Here is a 16,807-nt window from a genome sequence, read left to right on the forward strand (position 1 = left end):
GTTGAAGATCAAATGACGGAACCTCTCCCCTATCCCGAATTTGCTCAGGACTTTCTCCAGGTAGGGCCAATGCACCCTGTCAAAAGCCTTCTCCGCGTCGATGGACAGGAGCATCCTCTCCCCAGGGATCCTGGAAGCCTTCTCGAGAATGTGCGTCACCCTTTTCGTGTTATCTACCGTTTGCCTACCGGGCACGAAGCCCGCTTGGTCCGAGTCAACCATGCCGGGGAGGTGCAACGCCAGGCGTGCGGCTAATATACTGGTGAACACCTTCAAATCAGTGTTCAGCAGCGAAATGGGACGGTAGGACCCACAAGCGGCCCTATCCTTGCCCGGCTTCGGAATCACTGAAACCGTGGCCTGGAGAAATTCGGAGGGGATGGCTCCCGGCTCTGCGAAGGAGTTAAAGAGGCGAGTCAGCAAAGGCGCCAGCTCCTGACAGAAGGTTTTGTAGAACAGCGGGATAAAGCCATCCGGACCCGGGGCCTTGCCCAGTTTGAGCCGGGATATCGCCGTGACCACCTCCTCGATACGTATGTCACGCTCCAGATACTGAGCCTGATCCTGTGTCAGCGACGGGAGCGGGACCGAGTCCAGATAGTCCACCTCAGCCTGGGCCGAAGGGGCCTCCCCGGAGTAGAGGTCAGCATAAAAGCTGCGAAAGACGTCTGCTATCTGCTCATCGGTCGTGACTCTACCTCCGGCCGGGTCCAATAGTTCCTTCACTCGGTGCTGCTGGTGCTGCACCCTAAGTTTGTTAGCCAGGAGCCGCCCACACCGATCGCCCCCTGTGTAATATTTGTGTTTCAGGCGAAGCATCGCATACTCCGCACGGTCCGTGTCGAGGGCCGCCAGGAGCTTCCGCGCCGCCTTCAGCTGCCTCCACAGCCTGGGGGCCCCTGTCCTATGATGAACCTGCTCCAGCTCCCTCACCTGCCGGGTGAGCTCATCCCTCTTGAGTTGTCGGTCCCTATTCTCGGCCGAGGAAATCGCGATAAATTCGCCTCGGAGCACGGCCTTGAGGGCTGCCCACTGTGTCGCACGAGAAGTATCCCCATTATCGTTCACGGTCTGAAAAGCCAAAATGGCCGCCCGGATCTGATCCACCACCGACCGCCTGTGCAAAAGCGTGTCTCGGAGCCTCCAGACCCCTCTCGGCCGAGCCACCGGCGGAAGAGTGAAAACGCCCTCCACCGGGGCGTGGTCAGAAAGAGAGAGGACCCCCATGTCCGCACTCGAAGCCAAAAGGAGCATTGGGCCCGACACTAGGAGATGGTCTAAGCGCGCATAAGATCTATGGGCGTGTGAGAAATAAGAGTATGCGCGGGTGGTGGAGTTGAGGCGGCGCCACATGTCATGCAAGTCCAGCTCCTCAAGTCGAGTTCGAATCGAGCCCGAAAGCTCACCCAACTGATGGCGCCGCTGCACAGACCTGTCCAGTGCCGCGTCGAAAACAAGGTTCAAATCACCCCCCAACACTATGTGCCTATTAGAGGTGGATGCAACGTCGTCCAAAGCCCTGTGCAAGAATTGATCCTGATGATCATTGGGGCAATAGACGGTGCCAACAGTCAGTGCCAATCCCCCCATCTCAATCTTGTATACTAGAAGTCTCCCTTTCTGTTCTGCTACCTTGCACACGACCTCCCCCCTGAACCCCCTAGAAAACAAGATGGCCACCCCCGCCGTCTTGGAGGTGCTAGAGGAGAATAGCTGCGTGGGGAACTTAGGGGTACGCATCCGCGAGCAATCCTTAGCCAGCAAATGGGTCTCCTGCAACAGGCAGATATCCGCTTGTGAGTTCTCCAGCAAGGATAACACTGCCCGCCGCTTAACCGGATTGTTCAGCCCTTTCACATTGATAGTAAGCACCTTAAGAGCCATCGAGGAGGGAGTTCAAGGAGCACACATCAAGAAGCAAAGCCCCGCAATCAAACACAGAAGGCACCATTCGAGGCCTCAAAACAGAGCAACTTTGAATCACCCACTGGCACAGTACAGTCCCCATACCCCAACACCCCACAACTAGAAAACCCCCCCCTGCCCCCACACAACCAAATCTACACCACCCCCCGCTACTGGTCCCCCTTCTAGGTCCCAGAATCAAAACATCTGCCCGCCTGTCCCAACCCCATTCCCCGCTTCCCAAACTTTCCAAAAAAGACATTGTCCCAGTCCGGCCCGAAACGGGCAAGGCCGTGGTAAGTCAATCTAGTGGACGTCCAGCCACCACCACCAGCACTCGCCCTTCTTCCCAGCCCACCCCCCGGATCCCCGCACCTGCAATAAGAATGAGCTAGAGTAGACTCCCCCCGGAGTGAGTTCAGGCCGTCAAGGCCACTTCGCCGTTCGTCGCCACTCTGGAGGCCTCCTGGATGGCAGCCGCCATGTCCGCCCGGATTGCAGGCGAGCCTGGACGCTCCGCCGGAGGAGAGGCCCCCCCCCCAGCTTGTCGCCATCCGTTACGAGTGCTGCGCCTCCGCCGTGGGGCCGGGGTATCTGTGTCCGATGCTGTGAGGCCCAACACCGCGCAGACATCCTGGAGGGACCGAAGCTGATGCAAGACACCGTTCCACCTGAAGATCAGACGGAAGGGGTGTCCCCAGGAATACTGTGTCTCATGCTCTCGAAGGAAGTCCGTGGCGATCTTGAAGGATTTCCTCTTCTGTAGCGTGACTGTGGATAAGTCCTGAAACAGGGTCACAGGGTGGTCCCGGAATCGGAAGGGTTGCTGCCCTCGTGCCTCACGGAGGATCCGCTCCTTCAAGGGAAAGTTCGGGAGGAAGGCCAGAATGTCCGGAGCGGGCGCCGTAGCTCTGCGGGGGCGACCCACCCGGTGTGCCCGGTCTATGCGAATCCGAAAGTCCTCCGACTCCCCCAGGATCGCCCGGAAGAGGGCCACCAGATATGCAGTCACGTCCTCACCCTCCTCACCAGACGGCACACCGCGGACCCGTATGTTGTTTCGCCTGGACCGATTTTCAAGGTCCTCGGCGTGGGCCTGTAACTCAATCTGTTGCTCCCGCAGCCGCAGGACTTCCTGCTGCAGATGGGTGATCTCCTCATCTCTGGAGTGACCCGCTTCCTCCACTGTGTTCACACGGTCCCCCAGGGAGTCCATCTCTCTCCTTACTTCACGGACCTCCCCGGCCACCTCACTCTTGAGCGTTTGAAAGTCCTCCCGAAGGGAGCTAAACAGCGATTCGAGAAACGATCTCGTCACCGGGGGCTCTCCACCATCCGCCCCCCTGGTCGGCGCCGGGGAGGTCGCGGCAGGTTGGGCTCCTCCGCTGCGTAGGGAGCCCCGTCCCAGCATTTCCGGCAAGGTCCGGTCGCCCCGTCGCTGTCCCCTAGCATTCGACATTGTAGCTCAATAAAGGACGCTGAGGCTCACTGTCCAGCAAAGAAAGCAGCTATATGCCATCCGGGAGCAGCCCTCACAGAGAGCACCGGGAGGCCCGGCCGAGCTTCACAAAATGGCCGCTCAGTAAAGTCGAGGGGCCAACGCCCAAGATGGAGATCCCCTCTCCTTCTCCGATCTGAGAGCCAAAAATCCGGCCAGTGGGCAGAGTCACAGTGCAACGTTCGCCGAGGTCCACGGCTTCAGGGAAAGATCTTCCCCGGGAGACTCGTTCTTCAGTCCCACACAGACAACCAGCCGAAGCGATCTCCTCCAGCGGGCCTCCTCAAGCCACGGGCTGGCGTAGTGAGGCGATGCCGACTCCGCCTCCGCTCTGCACCTCCGCTCCGTTCCGCTCCGTACAGCCGCCGTCGGACAACTCCGAGCCGCTCGCGAAACTGCTGCCGACTCCCACTCCAACAGCTCATGCACCGCTGCGGGCTTCACCCCTCGGAGGCCGGTCGCTCCGTCGCGCGTCGAGGGTCGGGAGACTCGCGGCCTCGGGCTCACACTCGGGCCGTTCAGCGGGGTCCGGCCCGGGCCGTACCGGTCAGAATCTCATCCCCGACGGCGCAAACCAGGCTCAACAGGCTCTCCGCACCTCCACCGTAAGCACCAGGCTCAGTTGCCGCTTGATCCGGGGGGGAATCAGCGGTTACAAGCGGTGCAGGAATTCAGGGGTCTGGGAGCTCTCGGCAAGTGCGACCGCTCAGCCCGCCATCTTGGCCACGCCCTGAATGTAGGTTTATTGCATCATGAGTAATGTATTCTTTCTTAGACCCCTAAATGCTGTGTGATACTTAGATGGTTCTTTTTTAGTACAGGTGGTCCTAGTAAGGTCCTGGTTCCTGTTACCAGTGGTTACTGGTTGTTATCTTTGATTATTATTTTATGTTACATTTATTCTTTATCCTAGAAGTGATTTTATATTCTACATTTTATCTAGAAGTGCTATATCTGAATATGACAGTGGCCCATGTGGCCCTGTCTTGTGAATAATCCCATGTGAATATTGCCCGTGCCAGTTGTCACAATGTATATGTGTGATTTTATCTGTGTTTTTACAATACAAAAGTTATTTTTATAATAACCTTGTGTGGAGTCTCTTTTGTGCTGTGCCTAGTATGTTGTTGCTGTTGTGCGCTGGCGCAAATGCTTTACACATTGCCTCCGAGTTTAGCCTTACTGCTTGTGCCAAGCTTCCAAGGGGGTGAGCAGGGGTTATCTTGGCGTGTGACTTCCTTGCCCTGACTAGAATGGTGGTTTCTGCTGGCTTTGGCGTCAGCCTTAGCCTACCAGAAATAGCCAGTTCTAACACCCGAGTTATGTGTGCAAGGAGTGCATGTCTAACCTGGAGGTAGCGATAGTACTCACTGTCTTGTAGACTATATTGCTGCTTGAAAGAATCGAATGTGTGTCTTGTGTCCCCACCCCAAACGTCTTTGATCTGAGTGATTCCAATTAGCTCCCACTTGTCAAATCCCTTAGACTTCCACAAACTCCCAAATCTCTCCGAATTCCATAGGGGGTGGCCAAGGTTAGCTTCCCTTCCCAGGCAAGATATCTATTGGCCACATGCCACACATGGACTGCATGCGCTGTTAGGCCTGCCAGTGAGAACCGCCTAGGCCTGGCATTACCGCCCTGGTGAGATCTCCACCCGGCGCCTGTCCGTGGTCCATGGCATACCCTGGATCCCCTGGGGGTCTGTACACAGCATGATTTACCGCTGCTAGATGCAAGGCCCAATAATATTTCCGCAGATCAGGCAGTCCAATCCCTCCACTGTACCAAGGGAGGGTAAGCTTAGTGAATGCAATACAGGGAATTTCGTCCCAGATAAGCTTCCTCTGGAGGGCATCCATTTCTTTAAAATAGGATGCCAGTACTGGGTCCATTATATTCTGGAGTACATATAAAAATCCGGGAAGAACCTTCATCTTAAACAGTACCGCCCTACCCTAGAGGGAGAGCGGGAGAGCCTTCCAGCGCTCCACGTCTCTTTTAAACCGGCTCAGGGGGAGCTCCAGGTTATTGGTATATCGCAATTTCGAATCAAGTGTCACATAAATACCTAGATATTTAAACTCTACTGTCTCAATTTGTATAGGGCATGACTGAGGGATCACCGGCGGCTCCCCCTAGAGAACGAAAAGCACCGATTTCGACCAACTTGTGTGCGGTTTTAAGGTAATTTAATTAGATCATGTTCGTTGACTGGCCACGCTACCCAAAATCCAGGAGATGCATGAACAGTTGATTGTTACTAGCATTTTTTACAACTATTAACCTTAAATCAGCTCATCAGCAAGTGGAACTTACAGAACATTGTCAAGCTTATTCCACCTTTGTTACTCCATATAGTGCATTTAAATATCTAACACTACGCTTTGGCCTTGCATCTGCCTGTAGTGTGTTTAGGAACGAATGGGTGTACTGTTGAAGGGGTTTTTGGGTGTACAGGCCTTCCAGGGTTTACCAATGGGTTTTTGCTGAGACACAAAAAGGATTCAGAAAAGGGCACAAAAAGAGCATAATGAAGTATTGACAAGTGGTCTATCAATCTGCGTCATGAACATAAGTAAATTGAAATGTGTGGATAACGTTTATTATTTTGGTCATATCATAGTTTTTACATGGATTGAATAAAACCCAAAATAGAGTGTAGGTAATTGTTGATGCACCTAGTCCAACAACGGGCAGGGACTCTTCATCTTCCTCTATTGGTGTTAGGAAATATCATGCTTTTTAGGTCGCAGCCTACCAGGCAGCATACCTATCTGGTTTGCTAAAGACATCTTTGGGACATTCAGAGAATTGACCTAGAAATGCATTCCGCCATTTGTTTACCATTGGCTTCGTGGTTTGTAACTCACATTTTCTGGCTGTCTGTTTGCTGGCCTTATTTGCTTTAAGATGTTCAGCTCAAGTTTGTGCCTCCCATTGCCCAAACCTTGTTTACTGTATTCTCCCTCAAATTTGCTTCCTGTAAACAGTCCTTTAAATCTTGGTCTTATCTTGTCACATCTGCTGTGCATTCAAGGACAAAGGTCAGTTATCATTCCTTGTCTTCCAGGGAACGTGGTGTTTATTTTTCTTTCTCTGACTGAAAAGTGAGAGGATTTATGTGACAATCATGCTGACTAGAGGGGTCTGCTTGAGGAAGGCTCTGCAAATTTAAATGTCTGTAAAAGAACTGTCCTAACAATCAAATCAACACATTGGGCAATGAGATTTTCACATATTATCATTTGTGAGCTGTATACTCTTTTCAGTAAAGCGGTATGTGAATGCAAATGTAATGGTCATTTCACTTGAAGATGTGTATTTTGTATGACAGTACGCTCCCAACTCATGGATGCTCCATGTTACCCAACTCCAGTCTACCCTGCACCACTTAAACTACGCCACTCCACTCCTTGTCAATGCACTCTTCTGTGCACCTCTTCACTCTATGCAACTCTACACATCCTACTCCATTCTACTCAATGCCAATGCACTCTACCCCACAATATCTACTATCAACCACTGCACTCTACGCCACTCCACTCTATGCCACCCTAATCTGCAACACTGCACTCTACGCCAGTGCACTTCACACCACTTTACTCAAGACCAATGCACTGTGCCAATCTACTTTGCACCAAATCACTGTATGTCACTATACTCTACACCACTGCACTCTATGCCACTCTGATCTACACGGCGCCACTGCACTCTGACTCTACACCATTGCACTCTACGCACTTCACTCTACTCTGAAACAATTTACTTAACTCTGCAGTCTACGGCACTCTATTGCACTCTGTACCACTCCACACCACTCCACTGTACTCTACAACACTTTACTCAAAACCAATATACTCTGTGCCAGTCTACACTGTACCACTTCACTGTGTGCCACTGTACTCTATGCCACTGCGCTGTACGCCACTACTCCATGTAACTATAATCTACCATGTACCTATAATCTACCATGCAACACTATTCTGCTCTGCACTCCCCTTCACTCTAAAGCAATCTACTCTACACCACTGCACTCTGCCGTGTCCACTCTGCGCCACTCCGCTCTATGCCGCTGCTCTCTACGCTGTGCAACTCTACGTTACTGCACTCTACGCTATGTTACTTTACTCTAAGACACTGCACCTATGTAAGTTCACTCGACACCACTTTACTCAAAACCAATGCATCCTTTGCCTCTGTAATTATGTCAGTTCCTTCGCACCACTGCACTAGACACCATGATACGCTACAACATTCTACTCTACGTCACTGCACGCTATGCCACTCTGTACCATTCCGCTCTACGGCACTGCACTCTACTGCACTCAATTCTACTCTGCACCACTGTACTTTACACCACTGCTCTCTCTGTGACTCTGTTCTGCACCACTCTATGCCACTGCACTTTGTGACATTGCACTGTACTACACTCTATCTACTCTGCATGACTGCAATCAACACCACTGCACTCTATGCCAATGCACTCTACTCCACTGCACAACTCTACTCTTAGCCAATGCACGCCACTCTGCTCTGCATCACTCCACTCTTATGCCACTGCACTTTACCCTGCACCACTCCACTCTGCTCCACTCAATTCTATGCCACTTCACTCTATGCCACTCTAGTCTGCAACAATGCTGTTTCCGGCACTAGACTCTGTGCCACTCTGCTCTGCATCGCTCCACTCTACGCCACCGTACTAAGCACCAATCCCCTCTATGCCACTGCATTTTATACCAATCTAGTCTGCACCACTGCACTGTACGCCACTATACTCTACTCAGGACACTGCACTCTACCCCACTCTGTCACTTTACTCTTCACCACTCTATGCCACTTCATTCTACACCAATGAACTCTACGCCACTTTACTCTACACCACTTCACTCAATGAGACTCTACTCTGCAGCACAGCACTCTCTGCCCCTGAACTATATGCCACTCTACTCTGCACCACTGTACGCTACTCTACTGCACTCTAATCCTGTGCACTCCACTCTGCACCACTCTAATCTACTGTGCACCACTGCACCCTATGACACTGCACTCTACACCACTCCTGTCTAGACCACGCCACAGCACTGCACTCTACACCACTACTCTCTACCGCTCGACTCTACCCTGCACCACTTCACTCTACACCACTTCACTCTACTCTGAATTAATCTACTCTATGCCACTGCACTCTACGCCACTCTGCTCCACTCCGCGCTACTCCACTCTACGCCACTGCATTCAATGCTGTGCCACTCTACTCCACTTTACTCAAAATCAATGCACCCTAAGCCACTGCGCCTACGACCAGCTACTTTAGAGAACTGCACTTTACACCACTAAACTCCACAACATTCTACTCTACGTCACTACACTCTACGTCACTGCACGCTACGTCACTCTATACCACTGCACTCTACGTCACTGCACTCTACGTCCCTCTGCGCCACTGTACTTTTTGTTACTGCTCTCTGCACCTATCAGCTTCTCATTTTTCTACTCTGCACCACTTTACCGTTTACCAGTCTACGAACATGCACTCTCCGACCCTTCACTCTGACATTCTACTCTACATGACTCCACACCACTGCACTCTACTCTGCATCACTCAACTCTACACCACTCTGCTGCACTCTACACCACTCTAGGCACTCTGTACCACTGCCTTCTACTCCCCTGCACTCTACCCTGTACCACTGCACTCTGCCACTTTACTCTACGCCACTATACTCCACTTTGCACCACTACACTCTACACCATTGAACTCTACGCAAACTCTACGCCATTGCAAACTACAATGCTCAACTCTACTCTATGCCACTGCACTCTATACTACTCTATGTCATTGCACTCTACATCACTTTACTCAAAAACAGTGCACTCTAAGCCGCTGCATTCTAGGCCAATTCACTCTGTACCACTGTTCTTTACGCCACTTCACTCTAGGCCACTCTACTCTACTCCACTCCTCTCCACCATACTCCACCCTGTGATGCCCTACTACTCCATTAAACTCTGTTCCACTGACACTTTACTCCACTCTACAGCACTGTACTTCACTCTATGCCATTCTACAACACTACTCTGCTCTACGACGCTCTAGAGAACTCCCTCCATGCCGCTTTTCGCCACTCTATTCTATGACACACTACTCCACTCTACTTCCCCCCACTCTATACCACCCCACTTTGTGACAATCTACTTCTCTGTACGCCTCTCTACACTACAACACTCTTCTCCACTCTATGCAATACCCTCTACGCCACTCCGCTCTGTTTTACACCACTCCATGACAGCCTATTCCACTGCACTCTACGACACTCTATTCAATTCTGACACTTTGCTCCACTCTATGACTCTGAACTCTACACCCTTTCATTCTACGACACTCTACACCCTCCACGACACCACTCCATGACAATCCACTTCACTCCTTTCCATGCAATACCAGTCAACTTTACTCCACACCACTCCAAAACACTCCACTTTACGACACTCCATTCCTCTTTCCTTTGCCATAGTAACTTTTAGCCACGCTGAACAGCAATCACTCTGGTGTACAACATTGCTAAAACGTATTGGCAAAGCCAAGAACTGTTGCACATGCGATATCTATTAGCTTTGCCAATGCTTGTTTGTGTGGATATGCTGTCTTGACAAAGCCATTATAAATCATAATAAAGAAAAGAAAAACTGAAATAGAAAAGTTTTCATTGAAGTAAAACAGAAATATTTTGAACACGCTCACTCTGAAACTGTGTGGCTGGTGAAAAGTGCTAAGTGACGGTTAATGCTAGTGCGGTAGGTTTGGGTACTATCCTTTGTCGCAGAGTAAATGGGAAAGAAAGAATGATCGAATTTCTGTTGTGTACTTTGAAAGTTACCAGGAATTCTTTACAGCACAGTAAAGCATACAGTGTTTCCCTGTATCAGCGCAGTACATAAACTTAAACACTCTTGTGAGGAAGCAAAATTGTAAACCAAACTTTGCCAGACAAACAAGATAAGGCGATATTGACTCTACATGGAGTGAGGTATCATTCCTGCTGTACTGGGTTTATTAGTTTGGCTAATTTAAAAGACAAGAATATTACCTGTTTGTCCATATTTTGTGCTTATTTGCTTATTGAACAAGCATTTTCAATGCAATAGGTCTCGCGGCATTAAAGTTTGAGTTATTGCCATTGTATATGACAATGTGTTGCATGAATTTTTTTGCAAACTCTGTATTGTAACTACACCCAGCCATACTAGTCCATCACTTACTGTGCGCGGGTGTGCCTCTTGTAAAAGAGCAGAATGTTGTCACTCACAGTGAAGGGAGCCCAAAGGATGAAGTAGGCTGTATTGGGAAGAGGAAAAATGTGAAGGACAGCCGACCAATGGATGAGGAGGGTTGGCTAAAAGCCCCTTTAACTGAGTATAACGAGCGAGGTAGAATTGGGGGCCGGGGATTGTAGAGTATGGTTTCAGATCACATCCGTATCAAAGGCCAATCACGTTAGGTTTTGATTGATTGATAGGCTTTATTTCGATATAAAAATATCATAAAAGCTTGTACAACAAGTATAAAACTCAACATTAAAAACAATCATTTCATAAATATACAAAGGGAGTAAAGGGGAAGAAATTGTTAAAAACAATTTTAGACAAAGAATTAAATCGACAAAGAAAGCCTTCTTGCACGAATCAACCATGACCATTTTAAAAATTTTGACACAGCACAAACAATCAAAGTGGATGTGTCCGACATTAAAATACGTAGCGACACTTTGTGCTGGCGGGTACCTAAGAGTCTGCATAAGGGTTTAAGCCAGCGCCTCCTAGGTGCACAATAGTCCGGACATTCGAAAAGAATGTGGGCTACCGACTCTACTCGAGTAGGACAACTTGCACAGAAGGGGGAACGCTGGAAAGAAGATTTACAGCGGGCAACTAGTTCGCCTACTGGTAGGGTCCCCACTGTTAATTTGAAGTACAAGGCTCGGTCGAAAGGGATAGAAATCATATCTAGATAAGGTTCATATGCCACCACATCCTTAATCCTTACAAAGGCTACAGTGGAGTTACAATGATGTGGATCTAAATTTAATCTAGAAGAGACCCAATTCCAATACAATTTCTTAATCGTGGCTTTAGGTGGGGCAGTTCTCTGAGCCCACGCATCACCCAGCCCTAACTCCACTAATAACCATTTTACATCCCTCAGCCATTTAATCCTGGACCAGCCATCCATGGCCATGACCTCTGATAGTGCTTCTGCATAGGAGGCTAGTTCGGGCACCCGCCACAACCGCGCCCACAGGAGAAAGGGGCGGAGTAGCACTTGGTCCTTAATCGATCTGCAGCCTAGATCCAATAATACGGGTACTGTAGGAGTACTCAACGGGAGAGCCATCAGGTTTTTCAAAAATTTGGTCTCCGATTTTACTAATGGATCCAGGTTGCAAGTACCCCACAACTCCGCCCCGTAGAGGGCAGCGCTAACCCCTCTAGCTTTGTATATCTCAATGACTGGGGCAATGGGTTTACTTGTGGACGGGCGATGTTCCTTTAGTAATACTCCCCCCACCCTTTTATGACACAAAAGCATTTTTTGGATATGTGGGTTCCAACTAAATGTGTCATTAAGGCGAATACCCAAATAATCGAACTCGGATACCCTCTATAGTGGGTTCAGAATTGAATACCGGAGGTCGCCCAGGTTTCTTAGGAGGATTCATAATCAAATACTTGGTTTTGTCTGCATTGATTACCAATCCTCTCAGTAAACAAAACTCCTGAAAACTATTCAAAAGGCTTTGGAGACCCATAGGGGACTTTGAAATAAGAAGGGTATCGTCTGCAAATAGCAGTGTTGGGATCCGTTTACCCGCCAGGGAAGGAGCATCCGAGGGATTCCTTGACAAATGCTCAACCACTCCGTTCACATAAAGAGAGAACAGAGTGGGAGCTAGCACACATCCCTGACGGACACCCCTTCCCACAGGGATCCTATCAGTTTTTTCTCCATTCGTGCCCCATCGCACCTGCGCGAAATTGCCAGCATGCAATCTCACGAGGAGGGATAGAATATAATGAGGCAACCCTAATTCCAACAGAACCTTCTATAACTCCTCCCTTGGTACCAGGTCAAAGGCAGTCTTGAGGTCTATAAAGGCCAAGTACAGACTGCCTTTGCCCAGCACCATCACCTTCCAGTGCAAGAGAGCCAGTCTGAAGACCTGTGCAAAGTCCGACAGGATATTATTATCATCCGCCCACTGGAGCACCCTTCCCAAAATCACCTTCCCGGCCACTTTTTGGGTTGAGTCGATGAGACTTATTGGCCTGTAGTTGGCTGGGTTATCCCGACACCCCTTTGTGAATATCAGGACAACCTCCGCCCCCTTCCAGGAGTCAGGTACAGGCGCACAGCTATTAATAGCGTTAAGCAATGTTGAAATCAGCTTCCCCCACTCCTTCGGGTTAGCCCTTAGCAAGTTACCCGGAATCCCATCAGGCCTGCTGCTTTTAGAGGCACCAATGATTCAATTACAACTTCCACCTCTCTAGCGGTAAAGGGATCGCCTTCAGTATCCCTGAACACTCAGACAAAGCAAAGGTGGTGTAGGGAGCCACCTCAATAGGGGTATAAAGGGACGAGAAGTGGTTGAACCAGTTCTGGGCAGGGATGTTGCACGCCATCAAAGTACTGACCGGCCTGTCCCTGGATCTTATAAGATTCCAGAGCTTCTGGCATCCCTGCCGATGCTAGCTTCCATAAGATCCGCCCAGAACCTGTCCTCCCATTCTTTCTTTGCTGCGATAGTAGTCTGGGAGTACTCTTTCCTAGCTAGTCTGATTGCGACCTGGGATTTGCTTTTGATAGCACCTATCAAGGCGTATTTCTTCTCCCTGCATTTTTTTGTGTACCACCCCGGCGGCTTAGGCAAATTCTTGCACTTGCCAGTCTTACTTGGGAGAATGAAAAAGTCACTCAAGGCCTTGGTTGTGTCACAGAAAAGCGCTGAGACTTCCCCAGACAAAGGAGTCAACGAGTCCAATTTAGACAGAGCTGTTTCTAGCAGTGCCCCAATAACTAGCACTTTTTCTTCGTCAAGGGTAAGCTTACTCCATTTCAAGCGTCTACCGCAATTGGAAGGATATACTTCCTGAGGGCTGGGTGCTAAGTGAGACATGTGCACCCCCTGATTCCCAGTCCACAAGGGACGGAGGGCAAGAGAGAGGAGGTTGTGATCACTCTCGACAGAAGGGATTACCTCCATGTCCGGCAAGAAACTCCAAAGTTTAATGTCTAGGAGAATATAGTCTATCCTAGACGTATGGTTGGCCCTGTTGTAAGTATGGGCTCCAGAAGGATCTGACATCGTCCTCTCGTTAACAGCCCTAAGGCCAAATTCCATATTTAAGGAGTTAATTTGAACCACTACTTGGGACCACCTCCTAATGGGAGGTATAGTTAGGACGGGTATCCCTCTCCTAGTATCTTCATCAGCGGTTCCCAAGGTGTCCTCCATTCCAAGGGGCTCAATTGTACAGTTTAGGTCCCCCGCAACCAGGACATGGGAACTAGTGGAATGTTGCCTAAGCAAAGTTTCCAACCCTGATACTGTAGTGGACTGGGAGCCTCCCTTCATGCCCCTGGCATAGATATTACAAATGTCCAAGGTCAGCCCTCTCCGAGGTCCCTTAATGGATATACTCAGTAGATCAGGTGAGTTTGACACATACTGAGTAATTTGGCAACCAAGTGAAATGGCAACCCAGATAAGGAGGCCTCCTAAGGGGCGGCCCTTCCCCGAAAGGGGGGTAACTGCTGGTTCAAAAAAGGGTTTCTTGAAAGGTACAAATAGAGTAGCCCTCCACTAGGGTGTTCCAATCAGGTAAAGCCAGCTTCCTCAATATGCCCGCAACATTCCAACTAAGAATCCTTAGGTCTAAATCCCCCACTGCATGCTCCCTGAGTGGTTCAATACTGGGTTCCTCTTCCCTCTCATAAGATGTCCAAGTTGCATTTACTCCTTGTTTAATCCCAACAACCTGTTTAGAATCCTGAACTAGAGGACTGGGTACATCTGGTGGAAGTGGCGGACTGACATTAATTGGGCCTAGAGCATGGGGCTCTAACACAAGACCTGGGCTCAGAAACAGGGGAACCTCCCCAGGGGAAATGTCGTTTCAGTACCCTGGCGTCCTCCCATGTGGCCCTGACCATACGGCTCACTGATATGGCAAGGGAATAAAATGATTCTTGCGAGGTGTAAGACTTTTCCTCCAACCTCCACCCCAATTAATACTGTGTTGAGTTCCTACCGACCTCGGGTAGAAGTAGGTCAAATCTACTACCCCAATACCTGCACCTCTAGATCCCGGATTCTGGTTGCAGATTGTTTGGGCAACCCTAACATCTTTAAAATTAACCACCACACAGTCTCCCTCAAATTGCTTCTGCCCATAGCCTACCCACCCTACCCTTCTGACACCTAAGATCAGACCATCTAATTCACTGGGAAGAGGTCTGGTTATCCTAATCCAATGCATGGTTTTGTTTTTTAACATTTGGTAGGATTCTTGCTGGTCAGCCTTCAAGGGTGGTACATTAGTAAGCATGGCGACATAGGGCTGACAGTCTGGGGGTAAGTTCACGGGTGGTGTTCTAGGGGCCTCTTTGGGAGGCAGCATATCAAGCTGGGTAGCTGACGGGGGATTAGGACTGGTTCTTCTTGGCTGAAATAGATCATGACCTTTGCTAGTACCGGAGTTTCTTACACTAACAGGGCCATTTCCACCAGGGAACTCAGAACGCACAAGCGTCTTAACAGGGAGAGTACTGGCCTTTGGTATGTTTGGTTGATCTGTGCCGTTCGTTGTTACCATCCCTGGGTTTCGACCACCCCCGTTAGAGGCCACAGCGTGCGCAGCAGAAATATTAGCCGCAACCACCCCCTTAGTCGTTCCAGGTGCAATAGGTGGGCCCTGTGAGGATATAGGGGGCGCCCAGACAACAGATTCCCCCCCTGGTCCATCCTCCCTGATTCTAGAATGAAGCTTAATGATGTTATGTTATGTTATGTTATGTTAATTTCGATTTATATAGCGCCAAATCACAGACAGGTCTCTTAGCGCTTGCTTTGGGAACCCGTCCTGGCTTTCCCTGCGAGATAACCCCTACTGGGCATCCCCAAGGTGAAGACCAGGCATCCCATCGCAGTGGGCCGTAGTGGAGATTAAGCAAGCTATTGCCCAGAGTTGCAGAGTGTGAACCTATGATTTGAGTAGGCACCGAGGCGAGAATTATCAAACCTGTGGACATTTTTGAGCTCAAGACCCTGCCGCGTCGGGAATTGAACCCTGGTCCCGGGTCTGACATCTGCATCAGGGTCTGCCTCCTCTAACCAGTGAGCCACACTTCTCCACTAATGAGAGAGTTTATGGAGAAAAGGTTGTCCAGGGTCACTTGCTCAAACCTATCCAACCGCTCTGCCAGCCCTTTAACTCTCTCTAATACCGGAATCAACAAAGATTTCAGCATTTTCTCTATGTGGGCAATCGAGGGGATCTCATGGGGTAGGAGCTCGGCAAGGTCAGTAGTCAGATCAGCACGTGGCTTGACTGCTATAGACCCGGAGGACTCGCTCCCCGTGGCCCCCTGAAGACAACTTCCAACCACTCCTGCGCCCTCATGACTTGCACCCATCCCAGTGCCAAGTCTCCTAAGTTTCTTATAGGGTTTGAGATGACAACCTTTGCACAAGCTGAGAATTCTTTTCCTTTTGGTGAGGACAGATCTATTTACAGCCAACGATACGGGCAATTGTGGAGGAAGGGTATCCCTATGGCTAGAGGGAATGTTGGAAGGGGACAAGGGTAAAAAGGCATCGCCGGGCCGTAGATCCATAGTATCATCTATTGTACCAAGTGCTAAGTCTGCCATATTCTCCACACTACCCAAACTGTCCCTTAAAACAATAACCCGTGGATGTTCTAGAGGAAGAGAGGCATTCACTGTGGGGTCGATTACGCGTGCTGGCGAAGGAGCTGGCGCCAGGGAACCCAAAGATGACCGCTTCTCTGAGAGGTTTTTGAGATGTTCGATAGATAACCGTCGCTCAGCGCGTCTCTCAGCCAGTGCGATTTCTCTATCTATCTCTCGGGTGGCCCTAAGAAAATATTTGTCTAGGGGTCCTAATATGGGAACCCCTGCAGTAGAGGGTAAAGGGGGTGGTGTACACGTAGTCATGCTATAATCAAAAATAGACTTTAACCACTATAGTTAATAACGTGCAAAAGTCCCGAACATATGGTAGTCCTTTAGCAATGGCGGTTAGTAGTATCGAACCCAAAAAGACTCACTGTATCGAAGTTAGACGATCAGAATAAGGCCCAGGTACAAATGTTAGA

At 49.7% G+C, this 16,807-nt stretch overlaps 1 protein-coding gene across 2 annotated transcripts in view; it reads left to right on the top strand.

The window, feature by feature from the left end:
• Nucleotides 1-16,807, top strand: part of LBR (lamin B receptor) — a 704,650-nt gene that overhangs the window by 39,426 nt on the left and 648,417 nt on the right. Inside the window, exon 2 of one of the 2 annotated variants that reach the window (XM_086926155.1) lies at nucleotides 5,511-5,590. The exons of the other annotated variant lie outside the window; for it this stretch is intronic. The gene's annotated coding sequence lies outside the window, so the exon portion shown is untranslated. The remainder of the gene's footprint in view (nucleotides 1-5,510; nucleotides 5,591-16,807) is intronic. 2 annotated transcript variants of the gene reach the window in all.

This window comes from Lissotriton vulgaris, chromosome 6 (genome assembly GCF_964263255.1).
Source record: "Lissotriton vulgaris chromosome 6, aLisVul1.2, whole genome shotgun sequence".
NCBI classification, from domain to species: domain Eukaryota; kingdom Metazoa; phylum Chordata; class Amphibia; order Caudata; family Salamandridae; genus Lissotriton; species Lissotriton vulgaris.